Here is a 22,541-nt window from a genome sequence, read left to right on the forward strand (position 1 = left end):
GCTGGAGTAGAGTGGTTGACAAAGAGGAAATAAACAAAAATGACTTCTAAATGAGGGTTTCAAACTACTTAAGCCTCACCACAAATATCTGGAAATGAAAAAACTTCTTGGGTTCTTTGGAGTAGGCTTCAGTCTAAAGCATGTCATTATTAATGCTTCTTTGGACAATTTTAAAACCCTAAAATTGCACAGAAAACAGGAACATAAAGACTGTGAGCTAGGCTTACTACGAGGTTTAAGTACAAGGCACCTTATTTCTCAAAATAAGAGAACGACCTAGAATACCCACATATTATCCATCCAAAGACTACCGGTTACAGTGGGAGAAATTACTTTTATAGATGTTCTTTTAATTTTTTATCTTAAAAGAAAAAAATCAAATCTGCCTGAAGATTACTATATTATGCTAGCATGCTTTTGTTGATTTATTCTGACTGTAAACAAACCTTCCTTCTTTCTTCCTGCCACACACACAGACAGGACTGCAGGCCTCAACTTCCTATCTGTCTCTCTCTCTCTCTCTCTCTCTCTCTCTCTCTCTCCATGCAGCCCTTTCTGTCTGCACAATGACACGACCATCCTTCTAGTCACCAAAGCTCAAGGATCTGGTTGCCCTTCACTCTGCGGGGCCCTCCATCCCAGGGCAGCCATGCAGTGAGGCCTCGTGCCTGCTTCGAGAGCTTCCCACCCTACACGCTCTTCCACTAGATGCTTCTGATCACTACTTTTCGGGACACTCCTTGGTCTGGCATTCCAACCTCACCCGTGCCCCAAACCTTCAGACCCATCGGCTACTCTATGCTCCTGGCCCATGTTGTTTCCTTTACCCAAAATTCCTTTTGTAAATCCCATGGCCATCAGTTCTAATTTTACTTATTATTCCAAGCCCACCCAAATGCTACCTCCTCGGTGGAGCCTTCAGCACTCCTGACCCCCAAGAGACATGGTCTCCCTCTCTTCCTCTCACAGGAGCTGGTGGGTCTCTCTGCAGGTCTGGAGACTGTAAGTGCCTCAAGAGCAGGACGCAGCCTTGTCTGCCTGTGCTCACAGGTGACACCACAGCCTCATGAAACAGCATGCCCTGGGATTGTGGGAGGTCCCCCCCCCAGCAATATTAAACTTCTGTTTTCCTTCTGTAAGTGGAGTAATAATGCTAACCTCAGAGGACGTTAAAGGATTAAACAGGGAAGCAGCTGGCCCAATGCTGACAGGGAGTAAGTATTCCAGGTAGGCCATTCCATTAGTCTTGATCCTGGAAACCCAGCCAAGTTTTACACGACCTCTTGCACACACCAGGTGCTAAATATTCCCTGAATAAAAGAAAATACCTTAGACACTGAGAATTACCACTTTGATTTCCATGAGCAGGTGTATCAAAAAATTTATGCCAAAAAGTAATTACAAAGAAAGTTCTTAGAGATTAATTTAATTCTGAGGGCTTCAGATAAGGAAAGCTCAAATCACCATTTGTCAAAAACAGAAGTGGGTCCTGACCCACAGTTTTGATCACATAAATTCAACAGTGCTAGCAATTCAGAGGGTATTCCTCTCTGGTCTCTTTCACCAAGTCCCAGGTGCAGAGTGAGCATCCACAGAGCGTCAGCAGCCATGCGCACAGTCTAAAGCAGAGGTGAGGGTGGCTCGCAGGGTCCACGCGGGACTGCAGCTCTAGCCTGGTTCTCTCCATGTACACACATTCTGAGACTGCAATCCCAGTTGGCCCCCATGTCAGTGGAGAACAAATGGCCTGGCTCCCTCCAAGCCTGTCATACCACTTCCAACAACCAAGAAACTCCTCTTAATATAAAATACCTGTAATGGGGGCCGGCTCGGTGGCGCAGCGGTTAAGTTCGCACGTTCCGCTTCTTGGCAGCCCGGGGTTCACCGGTTTGGATCCCGGGTGTGGACATGGCACCGCATGGCAAAAAGTCATGCCGTGGTAGGCGTCCCACATATAAAGTAGAGGAAGATGGGCATAGATATTAGCTCAGGGCCAGTCTTCCTCAGCAAAAAGAGGCGGATTGGCAGTAGTTAGCTCAGGGCTAATCTTCCTCAAAAAAAAAAAAAAAAGCCTCTGACGGAATATTAACAGTATTTTCTCCTCATCTCAGTGAAACCTGAAAAAGATCATTCTCATATACAGCAGCCAAATTTTATGACAAAGAGCTTCATTAAAGATGCTTACAGGATTGCACATCACAGTTTCATAATAAATGGCCTAAAGAGTTAAATACTAGAGGTTACTGAGTCATTGGAAAAAGGCCCAGAGTCCTCACTTCCAATTAAAGCTGACCAGCTCCAGCATTAGTAGAAATGTGTCTCAAGGTCTCATCGCAGCCAAGGCAGAGAGCAATTTTTTAAAAGACTAATCAAAGTTGAATACACAGAACTCCATAACTTTAAAAAGTTCTCCAAAGTGGCAAATACACAATGATATATTTTAAGTCGTTGCAATCCAGATCATCTTAAAAGATCTGCAAAATTCAGAAGAACAAAGATAAATTTTTAAGTCAAGTAATCAGGCTGAACTACAAGACAAAATAAAAGTGTGCCAGGGTAGGCAATATGATTGAAATAATCCAAGAGAATCAAGGTCTAAAACAATGAGACGCCTGGTCAGTTTTGTGGCAGCTTAACAGGAAGAATTATGCAGTAAACTGGATGAACATCAGGGAAGGGCTGAGCACTGCCAGAGGAAGAGGCTGCACGGCTCCCAGCAACCGTGTTAGCAGCAGAGTCCATGCCCTAAGAGCAGGCTGTCCTATAGGAATCCCAGCCTGCAAGTGGGACTCGGTCCTTTTGCTACTAGTACACAACAAAAGGCATGATCAAAGGAAAGGAAAACACCTTCACGCGCCAACACCCAGTTGAGGATGTGTGCTGAGTTCATGAGCACCCACCCCAGAACAGACGCGCAGACCTACTTTAAAAGGGGGGCCCATTTTTACATTTCCATGGGAATTCCAGGAGGGGTGTTCACTCCAAAGGGTCCACCAAATCAGGAGCCCTCTGAAAATGCACACAAATCTGTGAGCTTCTGTACTGGGGGAGGTAATGGGCACAGTCACACTAAGGCTGTGGCACTTTTAGTTATAGACAAGCATTCAGGCTGACTTGACTTGTCCAGCTACCTTTTCTCACACAGACTGAGCTTAGTCCAGTTGTTTCCAAAGTGTGGGGCTGTGGACCCTTGGAGAGCCCTGCAAACCTTTCAAAACTTTTTTTGTAACAGCACTATCTTTTTAGCTGGGGTGATATTTGCATGATGGTGCAAAGGTGATGGCCCACTTTGCTTAAGAATCTCCATGATAAAGCAATAATTATTAATTTCATTAAATTCCAAGCCTTTTGCACTAGTCTTCTTCAATTCCTATGTGACAAAAAGAAGTGTGCATGAAGCATTTCTGCTGTGTACCAAACACAACAGTTGTCTCCAGCAAAAGCACTGAAGGAAACACAATGTTTACATGAAAAAATGATATACAAACTCTAGTTATTCAGACATGGGTATCTGGCAGATTGGTTCTGGAAAACGAACAAAATGAGACTGCCACGGGGCTGGCCCCGTGGCCGAGTGATTAAGTTCACGCGCTCCGCTGCAGGCGGCCCAGTGTTTCGTTAGTTCGAATCCTGGGCGCGGACATGGCACTGCTCATCAGACCACGCTGAGGCAGCGTCCCACATGCCACAACTAGAAGAACCCACAACAAAGAATACACAACTATGTACCGGGGGGCTTTGGGGAGAAAAAGGAAAAAATAAAATCTTTAAAAAAAAAAAAAAATGAGACTGCCACTTCAAGGAAAACATCTGACCTAATTTATTGCCAATGGTAAAATTCAAGCATTCAGTCAAATATTAGAATCCTGGAAAACTCCCTGCCAGGAACAGATAGCTTGTGACAGCCTAAAAGCTCCTCTGATGAGAAGGGTGGCCAGCGAAACAAAAGTAACTTTCTGACATAGTAAAATAAAGTATGCCAGCATCTGGAAGATCTAAGTAACTCAGCAAACCGAAGTTTACCAAATGACCAAAGCCTGATGCTGCAAAACCAAACACGGGTAGAAGATCCGGCCCCAGTGCAGGAAACATCAGGGGGTGTGCAAGCGGACAAGGAGGAGCCGTCCCGAGACTCCACAGAGGCTCCACGCTCCACTGAGCTGCGCCACACGACCATTTACTGAGTTTAGGTGTGAAAACCTCCAAAATTATGTCAAAAAGCTATTCAAATATTCTTCCCTATTCCAACTACAATTTTTCTTTGCATACTTTAACCAAAGCAACATAAGACAATCACCAACTTTTTGTTTTGGAAAATACAGTTATTTTGAGTAAAAATGTGTTATTTAGAGTAATATGCAATGGTTTATTACTCCTCCTTTCAAGTGGAATTAGTAACTAAGCATTTTATCAACAGATAGACCTATACAGACAAAAGTTATTTGGGCTCCTCCAGGTTCACAACATAAACAGTTGCTGAGATGGAAAAGCGTGAAGACAGCCCAGGAGCTGAGGGGGTAGAGGGAGACCACTCCTCCAGGCCCCACCTCCATCGCAGACCCTGCCAAGCCTCAGCCATGACAAGATCCTTTAATTTGTGTATCCCACTCCCTGGATCCCATCCTAAATGCTGTCAACTGGATGAGAAGAGAGAAAAGATGCACAAAGACAAAATCTGAGCCCTTCTCTCAAAGAAGCATCAGTTTTCTGTCTCCTTGGGGTGACTCCTGCTGGGACGGTGCTGCTCCATGCCGGGAGCACAGAGGAGAAAAGGAACAAGGAACAAGGAGGTCGGCCCAGTCCCATCTGGCAGACGGTTCTGCTGTCCATGCTTCTTCTACAGAAAGAGGAAATGCGGTCACCTCCAATGAGATGTGTGGAGACTAGCAGAGTGTATCCCACTGGCTACGGGACAGGGACACAAGAGGCCCATGTGCCTTGAGCTGAGTTATGACTGGGACGTTGTCCTTTTTGCTCGGCAAGAATAAGACACACTAGGGTCAAATTTTACAGTGTCTTCTTGTAGACCCCGACCCAGTACTATCCTCTGAACGTCATGATGAAAAGGATCCCATGTAATGCAGGTGTCTCCTTATTTACAGACAAAGAAACGAAGGCCTGGAAGGAAGGCTACAGCACAGGGGGGGGGATGGGCCAGTTTTAAGTCATCCCAAGCTGGCTACCAGCACCAGGACACAGTCAGTCCTTCCTGGACGAGCACTTTCCCAGGTAAGATTCTGCCTTGGGATGCAATGCGGGACCCTGTGCAGCAATCCCTGTTGCTGAATCAGTGTCCAGAACTCACTTCTCAAAAATGACCAGAAACGGCCACAAAGCACTGGATATGTTGAGTTAATGAATAAAATTAAACTGTTTGGAGAATTTGCGGACATTTTGAAAGAGCTAATATACTCTGAATGTTCTGAAGCCAAGTTAAGAATTACTAGTCTAGTCTCTGAAAGAAAAATTAACTGACGTCGGCACAGGCACACTGGCTGGCACAGCCGCATACACTTCCCAAGGAGTCCCTGGGATGGGCCTCCTCCCCTCTCAGACCAGGCATGCATACCACTCAGAGACCGCAGAGAGACAGCCTGAGGCCATCCTTCTCCCTCTCTCCAACTTTGCAGTGTTCAAACGCTGTGAGGTTGGTTTCCGCGCAAGGTGTTTCCGGTGTCCCCTTGACAGAAAGCTGCATCCTTCTTGAGCAATGCCTTGTCACGGTCCAAGGTTCTCGGAACTAGGGGCACAACACAGCACCAGCATCCGGGTGGGAACACTCCCTCTTTCAGGCAATTAAGAGAGATCAGAACTGAGTTCACAGGTCAGCAGCTGGCTCTGTTTATTGTTTACTTCTCCATCAGAGAAGACCAGACAGACAATTAAAACTGATCCAAGGGGGTTGGCCAAGCGGCATAGTGGTTAAGTTCATGTGCTCTGCTTTGGCAGACCAGGGTTCACAGGTTCGGATCCCAGGCATGGACCTACACACCGCTCATCACGCCACGCTGTGGTGGTGTCCCACACGTGAAGTGGAAGAGGACTGGCATAGATGTTAGCTCAGGGCCAATCTTTCTCACCAAAGGGGGGAAAAAAGTGACCCAAGATGTCATTTTGTAGGTGAATGGATAAATAAACTATGGTCCCTCCAGACAATGGAATATCATTCAGCACTAAAAAGAAGAAACAAGCTGTCAGCCATGAAAAGGCACAGAGTAGCCTGAAAGGCATATGACTAAGTGGAAGAAGCCAGTCTGAAAAGGCCATACATTCTATCGTTCCAACTCTGTGACATTCTGGAAAAGAGAAAACCATGGAGACTCTAGAAAGTCAGACGCTGGCAGGGGGGAAGGGGAGAGATGAACAGTGGCGCACAGAGGATTTCTAGAGCAGTGCGACTACTCTGTAGGACACCACAGCAGTGGGCACATGTCAGGACATGTTTGTCCAAACTCACGGGCCATCCAACGCCAACAGTGAACGCTAATGGAACTGGACTTTGGGTGACAGTGACATGTCTGCAGAGGCTCATCCCCTGTGACATGTCCCATTCTGGTTGGGGATGTTAACAGTGGGGACCCCAAAAGAGGAGGAAATATATGGGAAATCTCTGTACCTTCTTCTCAGTTCTGCTGTGAACCTAAAACTGCTCTAAAAAATAAAGTCTGTTTTTTTTTAAAAAAAAAAGGTGATCCTCCCGCCAGAAAACAAAATGCAGCAGGACAAGGCTGGGATCTGCAAAGCTGACAGTACTGGGTCGGTTCCCAGGAGAATTGAGGTCCTGCAAAGGCCCCAAGGAACAGAACGCCTGATCTACAAGACAAAAACAAACCCCTCCCAGGCCAGGCCCTCAGGAACAGCATCTGGCTTGGCCTCAGGAGATTCCAGAGCTGGCCCTCCAGCCAGCCAGCAGCAGACAGTCCAGGCACGCCACCTTGGGACACCATTCCTATCTCCAGACCTGCTTTTCACCCTGTCTCTGACCTCCTCAGGGCCACAGATAAGTTCATGTGCCCTCCTCCCAACCCTGTCAAGCACGCGCTCTGCAGTGCCCTGCACAGCGTCCAGTAAGATGGGGAAGGGGTCAAGGTGCAGGGAGACATGGTGCCTTCTCCAGGAAATGTGAAAAGTAAAATTTTATCAGACATGCTATAAACTTCTCTCTAAATTATGGAGTCATTAAAAGTCATATTTTGAAGACTGTCATGGAAAATTAATACTAAGTTTTAAAATGCAGAACATGAAATAACATACACTGTGATCCCTATTTTGTGAAAAGTACATAACACATTAAAAATTTTTAATTTAGACATTTATCTTTGAGTGGTGGGATTACATGTGATTTTTATCTTCTTCATTTTCTTGTTTTTATTTTTTTTAAAGATTGGCATCTGAGCTAACAATCATTGCCAATCTTCCTTTTTTTTTTCTGCTGCTTCTTCTGCCCAAAGCACCCCAGTACGTAGTTGTACATTCTAGTTGTAGGTCCCTCTGGTTGTGCATGGCCCAATGAGCAGTGCCATGTCCTTGCCCAGGATCCGAACCAGAGAAACTCTAGGCCGCTGAAGCAGAGCAAGTGAACTCAACCATTGCCCACAGGGCCGGCCCCTCTTCTTCTTCTTTTTTTTTTTTCTTTTTTTTTTTTTTTTTTTTAAAGCACATCTCTTTTTTTTTTTTTTTTTTTTTAAGATTTTATTTTTTCCTTTTTCTCCCCAAAGCCCCCCGGTACATAGTTGTGTATTCTTCGTTGTGGGTTCTTCTAGTTGTGGCATGCGGGACGCTGCCTCAGCGTGGTCTGATGAGCAGTGCCATGTCCGCGCCCAGGATTCGAACCAACGAAGCACTGGGCCGCCTGCAGCGGAGCGCGCGAACTTAACCACTCGGCCACGGGGCCAGCCCCCCCTCTTCTTCTTTATATTTAACTTTATTTACTAAGTGTTACTAGTTGAATTACGTCCCCCAAAAAACAAAATGGGATCATAATTTCCCAACACATCAGAATGCGGCCTTATTGGGAAATAGGGTCTTTGCAGACGTAGTCAAGTCAAGACGAGATCCTTAGAGTGGGCCCCAACCCAAGATGACTGGTGTCCTTAGAAAAAGAGGAAATTTGGACCCGGAGAGACACGTACACAGGGAGACCCATGTGAAGATGGAGGCGGAGATGCGGGTGATGCTTCTACAAGCCGAGGAGCATCAGAGATGCCAGCAGACCAGCGGGAGTCGGGGGTGAGGCCTGGGGCAGACTCTCCCTCGGCCTCAGAAGGAACCAGCCCTGCCGGCACTGTGGTCTGGGCTTCTGGCCCCCAGACGGCGGAGAGTGGATTTCTATGGTGTGAGGCGCCCGGTCTGGGGGACTTTGTTACAGCCACCATGGCAAATTGATATGTTGAGTTTTGTTCCATGTGCATGAACTACTTCAACGATGGGGAAACCCTAATTTTTCTGTAAGACACTGAATAGTGTAACTCTCAGAATAAAGATGAGATCTCTACAGTTCACTGCATAAAAGAGCTGCCTTTCAACAAAAGACAGCAACAGCATGCCCGTTATACGTGGACACCAACGCTCTGTCCTCACAGCTCTTTTGAAGACAGTGGGGGTTATCTTATTGTCACTCCTGTTTCACCGCACCCTCAGCCTGAGCCAGCCACTGCACAGTGCCCTATCAGAGCCGGAGCGCTGCTTTAAACCGGCCCAGGTGAGGACTGCAGGTGACAGCACAGAACTCACTCATGGTCACAGTTCTATCCCCTGCTAACCCCAAATCCTGTTTCTGCCCCGGACTCTATCCACTCCCAACCTTCCAACAATAACCAGAAATTTATTTTTTATTTGTTTTAAATTCACAAAAATTTGGAACAGATTTAGCCAACTTTGACAGCCCCAAGCACTAGACACAACTGAAAGGAGCCTGGAAAGCTGTGACCCCAGGGGAGGGAAGCAGCAGGATGAGAAAGGTGCCTCAGGGTCTCTGGGAAGGAGACGCGTCCTGAAGTAACGGGGGCAGCGTGGGAGAGGGAAGACGGACGCTGGAGGCACAAGCAGAGACACGCGGCGTCCGGCTCTCTGTGAAGTGCAGCCCCGTTCCTAGCAACCTTCCGGCCGAATCGGCTGAGCTGCTTTCTCTCGACTGCGTGAGGTCTGGAGTGGGCCCTGCGGCCTCAGCCTGAGCGCCTCTAACTGGCCACTGGCCCAGGAGGTCCCCCAGCCGATGCGGACAGTAAGTAACGTAAAGTGGTCCTTTCACACTAACGTACACACAGATACTATGAACTACACATGTGAAAAGTTCTTCAACTTTTCAGGTAAAATACTTCAAAGAGATTCCTCATTGACAAGTATACTCCACACTCATTGAGGCTCAATATGCTCAGTCTCTTCTGCTTGAGGACAGACATGAAACATCTGACACATGCCCATCAGACCAGTCACAAAGGGGCTTTAAAACAATCACTGTGTGGCCCCATCACTCGCTCCTGCTGGTCAGAGCCTGTCTGTCCCAACCTAGTCTAAGACCACATCACGCCTAGCCTCACTTCCTGGAGGGTCTGTGCATATGGGGGAGCCACCCTGGGAGAAGCCAATAAACCACAGCTTCGTAGGCTTGGAGATGGCAACCTCAGGACATCTACAGACAGTGACAGCACACATGTTCAACAAGGATTAGGCAGTGACTTCAAAAGTGCTCCCCAGACCAACAGTCTCAAGTCCACGTATGTAGACATCCCGCAGCCTCCCAGGCAGGGTTTCGGAGCATGGCTGTATCCAAAGTGAAGAAAGGAACAAGACTGTGCGATGACACGGGGCTGATGGGCACAAGATAGCCGAACCACGGCACCCTCAGGACTGAAATTCAAAATGAGGAGTGCTCTCAGAGGAAAGTAAGGAAGCTGCTGGCCAGGATTTACTGAGGAGACGGCACCACACACCCAGGAACAAGTTTACGTAAGGACAGGAGTCCCCCTCAGAAGTCAACAGTCAACACACAGTGCCAGGCGCGGCCTCACAGGCGGGAGGCTGCCAACAACCCCTGGAGGCTTGAGAGCGTGGGAGCTGAGAGGCCCAGGGAGTTCTACTCAGCCGCCCCCCACCCAGCACTGAATCATGAGGACATGTCACTGAGGACACCAATGTCTGTGTAACTAAGAAAATGGAACTGTGGGAAGGAAGCCAAAGGCAAGGGAAACACTGCCTTCACTGAAAACACTTAACGAATGTAGAATACTGCTCCGGTTTCCACGTAAAATTTTCCTCTGCCTTTAAAGGATTAATAGCCACAAAATGTTACTTTGCTCTTCTAGTATCCTTCAGAAAATGCAGCATCAGTTTAAAAGGTCCCAGGCAAAGGGGAAGAGAATGAAGAGTTGCCCTATAAGATGCCAATGCTCAGTCCAAAGGCTGATGAGGCCCCAAGGCCCCAGTATGAGTCGGGCCCCTCACAGAAGAGGACAAAGACATAGGCACTGTTCTGAGACTCAGACACTCTGACCATGACCTGAGTCTACACCCCAGAAGGGTGTGGGGATTTTTTATACTTTTTCTTTTTTTGAGGAAGATTAATTAGCCTTAAGCTAACATCTGCTGCCAATCCTCCTCCTTTTTCCTGAAGAAGACTGGCCCTGAGGTAACATCTGTGCCCATCTTCCCCTACTTTCTATGTGGGACGCCTGCCACAGTATGGCTTGACAAGCAATGTGTAGGTCCACACCCAGGATCAGAACCGGCAAACCCTGGGCCGCCAAAGCAGAACATGTGAACTTAACCACTGCACCACAGGGCTGGCCCCCAGAAGAGTGTGTTTTTAAGAGCACACAGGCCAAGCCTGTGCTCCCCTCTCCTGACCTCACAGGGCTGTTCTGAGGATCCTGGACTTCAGGTATCCCCACATGGATACCTGTTTTTCAAAATGCTCCCAGTAAGAAGCTGCCATGTAACACACTGCTGACTTCTGGTTGACGTTCTTTTCTCTACGGGGGTCATGTGAACTCGTGAGCAAGAGAGTGGTAACCACAGACCATTAGAAATGCAGTCTGTGGTTTTAAATAAAACTAAATCAGACTTCTAAATAGAACCATCTAATAAGTTTCTCCTCTCTGCATCCCACCCCAGGGTCATGGTCAAGACCATGGCCCAAGGCCACTATCACAGGCTCTCCTGCACAACCACCCACCATTAACGTGGAGAGACTGCTGGGCAGAGGGAGGAAAAACTTCCCATTAACCTCTCTTCTTCAATATTTCTCTATGGTTATTTCTAAATGAGTTTCAGAGCCATTTTTCCCCTAGAATCTGTGCTCTCAAATAATTTTCTTCTCTTTCTTTTTTTTGCTGAGCAAGATTCGTCCTGAGCTAACATCTATTGTCAATCTTCCTCTTTTTGTATGTGGGCTGCTGCCACAGCAGGGCCACTGACAGATGAGTGGTGTAGTTCCACAACTAGGAACCGAACCTGGGCCACCAAAGCAGAGTGTGCCAAACTTAACCACTAGGTCACCGGGGCTTGCCCTCACATAATTTTCACTAACTTATGATAGATGTCCTACTTAGGTAATAAAGGAGGGAGAAAAATAAAATATTTTGCCGTGCACATTTGCAAAACAGCTATCAACAAGAGCCTCTCTTCCCGCAGTAACTGCCTGGCACACTCCCTGAGGACAGACTGCATTATGTTCAGTCCCTCATCCGGAAACGTGCTGCTGGATTCCAAGTGTCCTCAGGACCCACTCAGACCTCGCTGGCACTCAGGGCTCCAACTCCTCCCAGGCTGTCCCAGCACTTACCGAGGACAGGATGCACCTCAGTGAATCTCAACTGGTCTCCAGCAAAACTCAACCAGAAAATCACCAAGGTGCTACATCCGGTTACACACTTCATTTTCTATTTCTTCATTATAAAAACACAGTAAGGGGTTAGTGCTGTGAGCTGGAAGCCCTTCAAGACCCAATCACTCTGGGGTGGAGCTCATGCATGATGACCTCCAAGCAGAACATTTTATGCCCACAACTCCCACCAAAGCAAAGAAACTTCCCAGGCAGGGGCACATGTCTCCCAACACCCCTTATGTGGGGAGAGGAGACCCAAGGACAAACCACCCAACATGTTCCTGGACTTGCAGGCAGTGCTGGAAGAGAAGTAGAAGTTCCCACCGCCAAGAAGGACATGAGGAGTAAAGGCACCACCATGCGCCATGGAAACAGGACAGCTGAGGAGAGGAAGACAGACGCACCCCTGGCACCTAGGTTCTTGGGGAGACAGAAAACAGACAAGGAGTGCACAGGAGCAGAAGAGCAGATGTGGAGTTCACTAGAGGTAGCATCTGCCTGGAAAACAGAGTGGGACAAAGAATTCTTTAAAGACGACAGGCCTAACTGTCTGCCCTGACCTGACCAGTGCAACCACCAAACACAACCGAGGACACAGGACAAAGCCATGCACTCCACTGGGTGTGCTACATCCAAGACATGGGTGCCCTCCAAGAGACAGAGGGAGAGACGGCCGAGGAATGTAGAAAGAGAAGAAGCGGGGTCCTTGGAAACAAGTGGGTGACACATCAGGCCATGAAAATGGCAGCCTAGAGAGAAGGTGAGAATGAAAATAAAGAGCCCGGAGGGAACCCCGAGAAACGTCAACATGTAAGCAAAGGACCAGAGAGAGTGGACAGGAAAGATGACCAGGAGACAATGTAGTCACAGAGGCTGAAAGAAGGAGTAAGAAGGACGCTCAGGAAGCCCAGACTGCAATGTGCTTCTCCTGCTGGCCACTGCCCCAACCCCAAGGGCAAAGGTACCCACCTCACCAGGATCAGAGCAACTAGACAGCACATACAGAACAAAGAAATTAACTCTTTGTCCATACAACAAAACTCTCCCTCCCATTTAACTTTAAAAAAAAAAAAAGGCCAGACTGATCAATTACCAGGTCAAGAACAAGAGTAGCCGTACCAGCATGTGGGAGCCATGGTTACAGATACAAGTTGTGATGCTGCTCCCTCTAAAGCTGCTCAGGACAGAGACAGCAGGGACCCACTGGCACGAATGGGACAGGAAAGAGGCTATGGCCACAGCTGGCCGAACTCCAAGGATGCTGTACTAGTTCAGAAGTCCTGGGGCCAGCCCGGTGGTGTAGTAGTTAAGTTCCCACACTCTGCTTCGGCGGCCCAGGGTTCAGAGGTTTGGATCCTGGGCACGGACCTAGCGCTGTGGCATCCTACATGAAGTAGAGGAAAAGTGACACAGATGTTAGCTCAGCAACAATCTTCCTCAAGCAAAAAGAGGAAGATTGGCAAGAGATGTTAGCTCAGGGCTAATCTTGCTCACAAAAGAAAAGTCCTGGGTGTGCACAGTCAGGAACCCAGTGCCAAGTGAGCTACCAGGTGGTAAACCTCACACCAGCATCTCTCTCTTGAGAACACCCTTCAAGCGAGGCAGGACTTCACCAAGGTTCTCTTGGGACAACAGAGGCTCAGGTATGGCGTTCCCCAGGCATGGACTGCATCAGGTAAATGAAAGAAACCACTGCCCGTAGCAAGCCTTTCAAGTTTACTTAAGTCTCAGGCTACCATCTAAGCAGAGACAAGGAAAAAAGCATGGAATAGTCCACCGTGTTGGTAAGCGGCCTAACCGGGCAGAAGAGGCCAGGATCAGCAGCTAAGCCCCTGGACCACAGAAAGGGAAAAGGATGCCACAACAAGGCCTTCAGAAAATGGGCTTCGCCGCAAACCCAAGAGCAGTTGACCCAGGCTTTGTTTATTTTACATCCTGGCCTTGCTCTGACCCTGGAACGAGTTAAGCACAGTCCATCTGCCAGGAGCAAAGCATGGTGTACCCAGAGATGGAACTGCGACATCACCATGCCAGCACACACTCAGACCCAGAGATGAGCACGTGGGCCTGCAGCATGACCGTGCTTCAGTGTGAAGAGGGTCCCAGGGGTGGCACGGCTAGAGAAAACCCACACAGCAGAACCTTTCATATCACTTCCCACAGCCCGCCCTTCCACCTGCTTCTCTTCCATCTCTCCTGAAGCCTAACGCTAGCCACTACCTGAGCATGCCGTCTACTCCGCCATCCACCCTCTGAAGAGAAACCTAGAACAGCCGTCCCCAGGGGAAGAACGCCAGGGTAATGGCCTGTGGGGCACAGTGAGGCACCAGGTGACTTACAGAGCAGAGCCACAAACACAAAGAAAAGGGATTTAAAAAAGATGTGAGGTTTTAGCTTAAGTAGGTTAGATGACCTTACATACTTGATTATAGCTTTTCCTTTAATAAAGCTCAAAACAGGGCCTGCCCACAGTGTAGCAGTTAAGTTTGAGCACTTTACTTCGGCGGCCTGGGGTTCACAAGCTCAGATCCCAGGCACAGACCTACACACTACCCACCAAGCCAATCGGTGGCAGTGTCCCATATACAAAATAGAGGAAGACTAGCATAGATGTTAGCTCAGTGACAATCTTCCTCAGGCAAAAAGAGAAAAATTGGCAACAGATGTTAGCTGAGGGCTAATCTTCCTCAGCAAAAAGAAAAAAAAAAAAGCTCAAAACAGGGTTTCTCCAGCTGTATCATCCCAATCGCGGCTGCAACCTTTGTCTGCCCCTCACCTGTCTATCTCCATGGGACTCAGGCCCAAAGACTGTCTCTGAGATCCTAGTGTTAGACCCGTCACCAGGCTACACTAAAGCCCAAATTCCACAGCTCCAGCACCCAATTCACAAATAAACAACTCTGTTACAGACCTACCTATAAACCCGGGAGTGGGGTCCCACTCTGTCTCCACTTTTTCTCCATCTGCTGCAGCCAGTGTTCCTATAGACCCTCCATAAGTCACTACTCTGCCCACAGGCAGTACAAAAACACACAGGGATGGAAGGCATGGGGGAGAGGTGAGCTACACAGTAAACTTTTCAAAAGAAAAGGAAAATTGATTTTTATGCTAATATATAAGTTTTAATTATAACACTGAGGCTTAAAATATGGTATTACCATGCCAAAATACCTTAGGATTCTGTAGTTCCTTTAATAAAATCCGGTCACATCTAAATTGGCCTTTTAGCTCAAGTCTCAATTTCAACCTAACTTTATAACATTGTTTGTTATTGTGTCACACAGCAGAATTTAACATAAAAACAGGCACATGGTAGAACCCACTCAGGTGGATACTGTCATCTGGGCATCACGTGACATTTTCGTGAAGCCATCTGTCTCTAAAGGCAGCATCTGGTCAGGCATTGGGATGCAATGTTTAGAACTCTGGTTTCCACTAACAAAAAATAAACAAGAGGGGACAGCCCCATGGCCGAGTGGTTAAGTTCGCGTGCTCCGCTTTGGTGGCCCAGGGTTTCGCCAGTTCGAGTCCTGGGCACAGACGTGGCGCTGCTCATCGGGCCATGCTGAGGCGGCATCCCACATGCCACAACTAGAAGGACTCACAATTAAAATAAACACAACTATGTACCAGGGGGCTTTGGGGAAAAAAGGAAAAATAAAAATCTTTTTAACAAATAAATAAAACAAACAAGAATAAATTTTAAACAAAGGCTGACCACATCCAGGAGATGGACAAAATGGAGAGAGGAGAAGACTCACAGAAGGTGGCGGTGGGAGCACATGATCTAGGCCTACACACCACACACAAGACGCCCTGTCCAGCAAGGGCCACCACCAGCCGAGCATCTGCTCCCAGAGACCAGGCACCAAGGGAAAGCACTGCCCTCAACTCTTCATTCTGGTTCTGCCCTTCTGTCCTCCGAAAACACCCAGGATGCAAACAGTGGCTCCCACCTTCATATGCTAACACTGTCATATGTGGACACGGCCTCAGGATTTATTTTTTCCAATAAACAAGACATCCATTAACAAACGGTCAACAAGGTCCAAAGCTTTAAAAGAAAAGTGTCACTTGATTTCCAAAGAACTCTTTCTCATTTCTCTTACATCTTTACCTCTTTTCCTATCCCTGCCCAGGCAGAGTGCCCTCTGAGCCCATAGGAGCTTCAAACCAGGCCCCAGGCAGGGACTCTGAGCTTCAACAGAAGCGGGGAGGGGGGACAGGGGTATGAAAGAAAACACAGAGTGGTCAGTAGTGAGAAGAAAATGTGTGTGTGTGCACGTGCATGTGTGTTTCTAAGTAGAGGTTTACATACTGGGTCACACTGTGAGCAAAGACCTGGCAGCTCCCACTGCCAAAGTCAACATGTCCCGGCTGCCTAGCCTCCACACTTGTTTCCTTAGAGTGAAATGCAGAGGAAGAGGGGTAGTTGCCTGGCCCCAGGCTCAGGACTCCATCTGGTGCTGCAGCCACCGCTGTGCACAAGTCCAGGGCCACACCACGCAGACTCTGCAGCTCCCAGCCTCTGGCTCTTGCTGGAACAATCATGGGCCCAGGGACTGGGCTACTGTTCTGCTCTGCTTCCCTTTCAAACTTGCTCCCCTGGCAGCACTCAGCTCCATGTTTTGTATCCCTCATACAGCTGGGGGGACCTCAGTGGCAAGTAAGAGATGGTACAGACTTACTCAGCTGGAGCAAACACTGCACTCTCGCATTCAGAAGAGTGCACACTTGGAACCCCACCACCACTGTTTTTTGACACTAAGAATATCCCAAATCCCTTCTCCCAACAGGCAATACAAACAGCAATCATGATACCTATTCTAGAGTGGAGAAGAGACTAGAATTCTCATAGGCCCATCATGAATGTGCCTCCCCAACTCTGTCCAGCCAGTCCCCAGACACAGCCGCACCGGCACACAGCTCTCCATTTCCTTCCTCTAGCCTTCTTCTTCCTCCCAACAAGATGGGTGGGCTGCAAAAGCAACTTGCTGTAGCAAACAGTTTTGAGCTGTGCAGAGCCCTCACCCTGCGTTACATTCGGTAAGGCACAGTAGGAAGGGAAGATGGTACTTTGTGTTGTTCCAGCAGTAAAGTTCAGCTCAGTTTTAACAGAACTTAAGGAGCATCTACTCCAAGCCAGATACAAGCAAATCTCTTCACCCTCAAATATAAAACATGGAGGAAATCTCTTTAGCCAGCCTTAAGATTTGACGGTATTAAAAAATAACATTGGCTCCATGGGAATCCCTATAGTTAGTAATGGGAGGAAAACAATAGCAATATTACAGCTAACAAAATGAGGTATTACAAACAGCCTACGAACCCTTCTCCAGGCCAAGCAGATGGCATGCCCTCCTTCCCAGTGCAGCTGAGCAGTGCGGCTAAGGTCACACAGCCCAGAGTCCTGTTCCAGCTAGAAAGCTCCAGAGGGAAAGAACAGAGTCCAACAGCCAGAACTCAGAGCACCTGCGCAGCCACTGCCGGGGCAGGGGTCATCTTGCCCTCCCTGCTCTGACGTGTCTGCTTCCCAAACCTTCTCCCCAGACACAGGGCTCTCCCAGCAATTCCAGAGGACCGAAGTTCTAGTGATCAACCAGACCTGTGGTGAGAAGAGGGAGAGCTTCTGGGGAAAAGTTAATGCAACGGCCACTTGTTACAGTAACAAAAAAACACGCATTTAATGAAATCTAATTAAGTGACATCTAACATTCTGTACTTTATATGTAGCTTAAGGGAGCCTAGCCAAAGAATATTACCCAGTACCTCAAAATTACAATAAAAATTTACTATACTGAAAAATTTGGTAAACTGTATCAGTGTAATTAGTTATGCATATTTCTTTGATAATGAAGTAAGGTGTGCTTTATCATCTATTTTTAAATCCTAACAAAACTTCTTTGTTAAAAAGGCAAATGAAATCAACATTAGGGTCTACAAGTTCCTGACGACCTGCAAATCCAACCCAGCCGGCTGTGTGTCCAAGGGCCACGGCAGCCACAGTGTGAGGCAGAAGCCACAGGAGCTCTGGTGTGGTGACCATGTACTGCATCTAACGGCCAGCTAGTCCTCGGAGTGCTGGCAGGGTGAGGAAGAAGGGTCACTAGCACCAGACAAGCGGGTGCAAAAGCATCTGCGTAGGGAGAGTTGCTCTTATCGGCTTCAATATGAGATGTCAAAACATTCTGTCAGCAGGGGCACCAAGGACAGGACCCCTCCTCTGCTTCCTGCCCTCTTCAACCCTGCTGTTCAGGCAGCCCCCCGTGTTACCAGCATGTGAACAGCAGGGAGAGGGGAACTTAGTTCTGTTGCTAACAAGACTTCCAGTCCCCTGTGCCCTTGGTGAGGCAGGGCCGAGTGTCAGTGGTGCGCACCTCCATGGCAAGCATGCTGGACACTGGGAGACTATGCACATCACTCTTCCGCGTGCCTTATACACTCAACATTTCAGCAAGTCAAAAAGTCAACACTTTTCTGTTTCAAATAGAGGTGTCCAATTAAAAATATAAACTATTAAACCTAAGCCTCCCTTCACACAAACAATACTGCCTTTATTATTATACCATGACACTTTCAGAAACCATTTTGTTTTTGGAAACATAATCTAACAGCCCCGATTCACAGTAAGTGTGAGTCTAACATGCATGTGCCGCCTCGGGGTCAGCGCTGGAAAACAACGCTCAGCAGCAGCCCAGCCTCACTCCCTCCTTCCCTAAACCTGGTGAAAGGTGTGCCAGCAAGAGCCATTTCAATCTCATCACTTCTCTGAAAAGGGGGTTTGGCCCTTCTGCTTTACCAAGAAAGATGTCAACCAAGTGAGAATTATACCAGCTGTGAACACAAAGTAGAGTTTTATGCTAGAGAAAGGTTAAAGAAAAAAAAAACCTAAATCTAATTATTTTAAAGCTATATTTTCATGGAGCTTTATTTCCATGAACAGTGTCACTTAATCTCTAAAGAAATCTTTAAGATGGATATCACCCTTAGCACTTCAGAGGGGAGGAACTGAGGCTCACAGGATTGAAGACATGGGCCCAGGGTCACAGAACTAGCACCAGTGAGTCCAGCACACACAGGCTGTCACAGACCCCTGTAACCACAGCCACACCTGGCATATCGCAGGGCACAACCAGTCCAGAGTTCATCCAAACTGGGCCCCAAATGACACCCAGATGGGTACAGAAGCACAGCAGTAAACACTAAACGAGTCTTAACAAGCCCACTTTTGTCACAAAGAGTGACCATAAATCTGATCTAAGTGGCTCATAATCCACCTTCGACGGTCAAAATAAGAATTAAAAACAGGGGCCGGCTCCGTGGCTGAGTGCTTAAGTTCGCACGCTCCGCTGCGGTGGCCCAGGGTTTGGATCCTGGGCGCGGACGTGGCACCGCTCATCAGGCCACGTTGAGGCGGCGTCCCACATCCGACAACTAGAAGGACCTGCAACTAAGATATACAACTATGTACGGGGGGGTTTGGGGAGATAAAGCAGAAAAAAAAAAGATTGGCAACAATTGTTAGCCCAGGTGCCAATTTAAAAAAAAAAAAAGAATTAAAAATAATAATATGAATAACAATGGAAAATTATTAAAGGGCCTACAAAATTACTCTATTTTTAAAATTCTACTTTTGATGCCAGGATAGGTCTGGGAGGGTAAACCTCAGCCAGCCACTCACACGGCTATGGCCTGTGGCCCCTGTTCACACATTCAGGCCACTGACCGAGAGGGAGGGTCTCCCTATTGGGCAGTTGCAATAACACCTCACGTTAATAAGAACTTCTATCTTTATTCAATCCAAACACTGTAGATTTTTTTAAAGACTATTATAGTCTTTATTTTTTTGGTATGCTTTTTGGTGAGGAAGATTGGCCCTGAGCTAACATCTGTTGCCAATATTCCTCTTTTTTCCCCTCCCCAAAGACCCAGTACCTAGTTGTATATTCTAGTTGTAGATCCTTCTAGTTCTTCCATGTGGGACGCCACCACAATGTGGCTTGATGAGTGGTGTGTCAGTCCACACCCAGGATCCGAACCTGCAAACACAGGCCACCAAAGCAGAGCACGCAAATTTAACCACTCAGCCTCAGGGCCAGCCCCTATCATCAATATTAACTGAATACTTATGGTTCACAAAAAGTGATAAATGGCATTAGGCACCTTGGGTTATTACTGTGGTACGGTCAAAAAAGCCAATCCTTCATATATGAGGAAACCTTCTAAATATTAACACATCTATTCCTCTCAATCCACCAGACCAAATGGGCCAACCCAAGAATCTATCAGCAAAGAACTGCTGATAACTGGTTTTCTTTTATTCAGAAATCATCAAATATTTACTAAGAATACTTACCCAACCTAAGCAGCTTTTTGCTTTTCCTTGTTATAAATTAAGACCAATATTACAGGTCTAAACACAGGCAGAGCTCAGCATCCTCATGGGGGGTCTAGCTCTCCCTCTGACTCCACCCCATCCTCCTCTCCTGGACTCTGTCTCTCAATGGCTGCCCCACTGCCTAGACAATCACGCAGAATCTACGTGCACATCCTGGGAAACCACCATGAGTGCTCTCGAGTGCTACAAACCCCACCATCAACTCCACCTGATCACTCACATCCCCAAGTGGCCGGGCAGGCTACTTCCTAACTGCTAACCATCCTGCAGGTTAACAGAAGACAATCCCAGGCCTACGGTCAGAGACATCTAAGATTTCTTTTCCAGCAAACCTTATCCCTATTTCCAAGGAAATACTTCAGTCAATTGAAAGAGACCATGTGGGTGCATCTCAAAATGGCCTGATTCAGGGATGGCTGAGATAAAGGATGTCTTAGGGGCCGGCCCAGTGGCCCAGCAGTTAAGTGCACATGTTCTGCTTTGGCAGCCCGGGGTTTGCTGGTTCGGATCCCAGGTGGGGACATGGCACCACTTGGCAAGCCATGCTGTGTTAGGCGTCCCACATATAAAGTAGAGGAGGATGGGCACGGGTGTGAACTCAGGGCCAGTCTTCCTCAGCAAAAAGAGGACTGGCATCAGATGTTAGCTCAGGGCCAATCTTCCCCAAAAAAAAGGATGGGTTATATTAGCTTAAGAACAGTCACCAAGAAAGTAGCATGAGGGGGCCAGCCCCATGGCCGAGTGGTTAAGTTCACGTGCTCCACTTTGGTGGCCCAGGGTTTCACCGGTTCAGCTCCTGGGCGCGGACATGGCACTGCTTGTCAGGCCACGCTGAGGCGGTGTCCCACATGCCACAACTAGAAGGACCGAGAACTAAAAACTATACAACTATGTACTGGGGGGATTTGGGGAGAAAAAGCAGAAAAAAAAAGATTGGCAACAGATGTTAGCTGGTAGTAGTTAACTAACAGTTAGTTGCCAATCTTTACAAAAAAGAAAAAAGAAAGTAGCACAAAAGGTTTCTTTTGTGCCTGCTAGGAACTACAACACAGAATACATAATACACTTTTGGACTATTTCTTTTGAAACACTAGTACCTGGTCAAGGTATGAAAAACTAAAATGAGTCATGAGCTTTCTTTCCAATTGTTATCAATCCATATGTCAGACAAAACAAACCCTCTGCCAATGTGCTACATCTCCCAAGGGAAGACCTCATCCTAGAGCACAGATGCTCAGTTAGACGGGAGACCAGTGTCTCTAAGGAAGCAGCCGCCCCTCCTCTCAAAAACTCTGCCAGGAACTCCCAGAAGGAGTTAAGGAGTTAGGGAAACCTAGCACAAGATCCCATTCCTTACCCACCCACCATACACGCTGGCCTCAAACTTCTAGGAATACCACAAGGAGCAACCAAGGCTCCCCAGCAGGTACTCGCTGCCCAGACACCCGGGACACCAGACCAGAGTCAGGCATCCACTGCTTCCCCACGAGGAACAGTGACAATTCTCAGACTAGAAAAGCTCTTCCTCGTGCAGAGTGTTAATGCAATACGCATAGAGCACAAAACAAACACGGCTAGTGAGTACACAGTCCTGGTGGTCTCCAGACTACTTGGGAGGGAGCAAATAAGACAAAGGAAGCTGAGAAGAAACAAACTTCCTTCCCAGGCCAGGCTCCCAATCTGTTTAACTTTTCCGCAGAATTCCTCTCACCAGGACACCAGGGACGCTGTTTATTAACCGCACACAGCTCACCACCACTACTCGGAAACCCTCCACTGAGTGCAATCCAGGACAAAACTCAGAACACTGAGTCAAAACTCTATCAAGCCCAAGAAAACCAACGTGGAGACTTAAGTATTTCTGTGTAGTCCTTTTTACAAACCACTGAGAAGAACACACACTGACGAGAGGCAGCGCAAATACTCACCGATTCCATAGCTGAAAGTCGGTGCTGATGAGGACTGTCTGGCAAACCCAGCAAAGCCGTGCTCAGAGCACTGCTGCCCGTGTCCTGAAACCAGAGAGCAGAGCGAACACATGTCAGTGGCCATTCCTACTTCAGTGCTTCTCATTTCTGTCTCTCTCCATTATGGACCAATATTTATCCCACCACTGCCTTCCTTCATTTCCCTTAACTCCACACAAGCAAAAAGACTTCATGACATTTGTTTGGCTGATTTGGGGTCATAAAAGGAGAGTAAAGGCCAGAGCTGGGCTCACAGCTGACGATTTGTTTGAATCCAAAAGAAATCTCTGTCCTCCATCACCTTTCCTGGGAAGCAGTGCCAGGAAGGCCAGGCTGAGGAGAGAACACTCGG

At 47.6% G+C, this 22,541-nt stretch overlaps 1 protein-coding gene across 11 annotated transcripts in view; it reads right to left on the reverse strand.

Annotated features, from left to right (window-relative positions):
• Window positions 1-22,541, reverse strand: part of ANKRD11 (ankyrin repeat domain containing 11) — a 213,829-nt gene that overhangs the window by 111,250 nt on the left and 80,038 nt on the right. For 10 of the 11 annotated variants that reach the window (XM_046681547.1, XM_046681539.1, XM_046681536.1 and 7 more), the window contains exon 2: window positions 22,151-22,234. The exons of the other annotated variant lie outside the window; for it this stretch is intronic. The gene's annotated coding sequence lies outside the window, so the exon portion shown is untranslated. The remainder of the gene's footprint in view (window positions 1-22,150; window positions 22,235-22,541) is intronic. 11 annotated transcript variants of the gene reach the window in all.

This window comes from Equus quagga, chromosome 13 (genome assembly GCF_021613505.1).
Source record: "Equus quagga isolate Etosha38 chromosome 13, UCLA_HA_Equagga_1.0, whole genome shotgun sequence".
Lineage (NCBI taxonomy): Eukaryota > Metazoa > Chordata > Mammalia > Perissodactyla > Equidae > Equus > Equus quagga.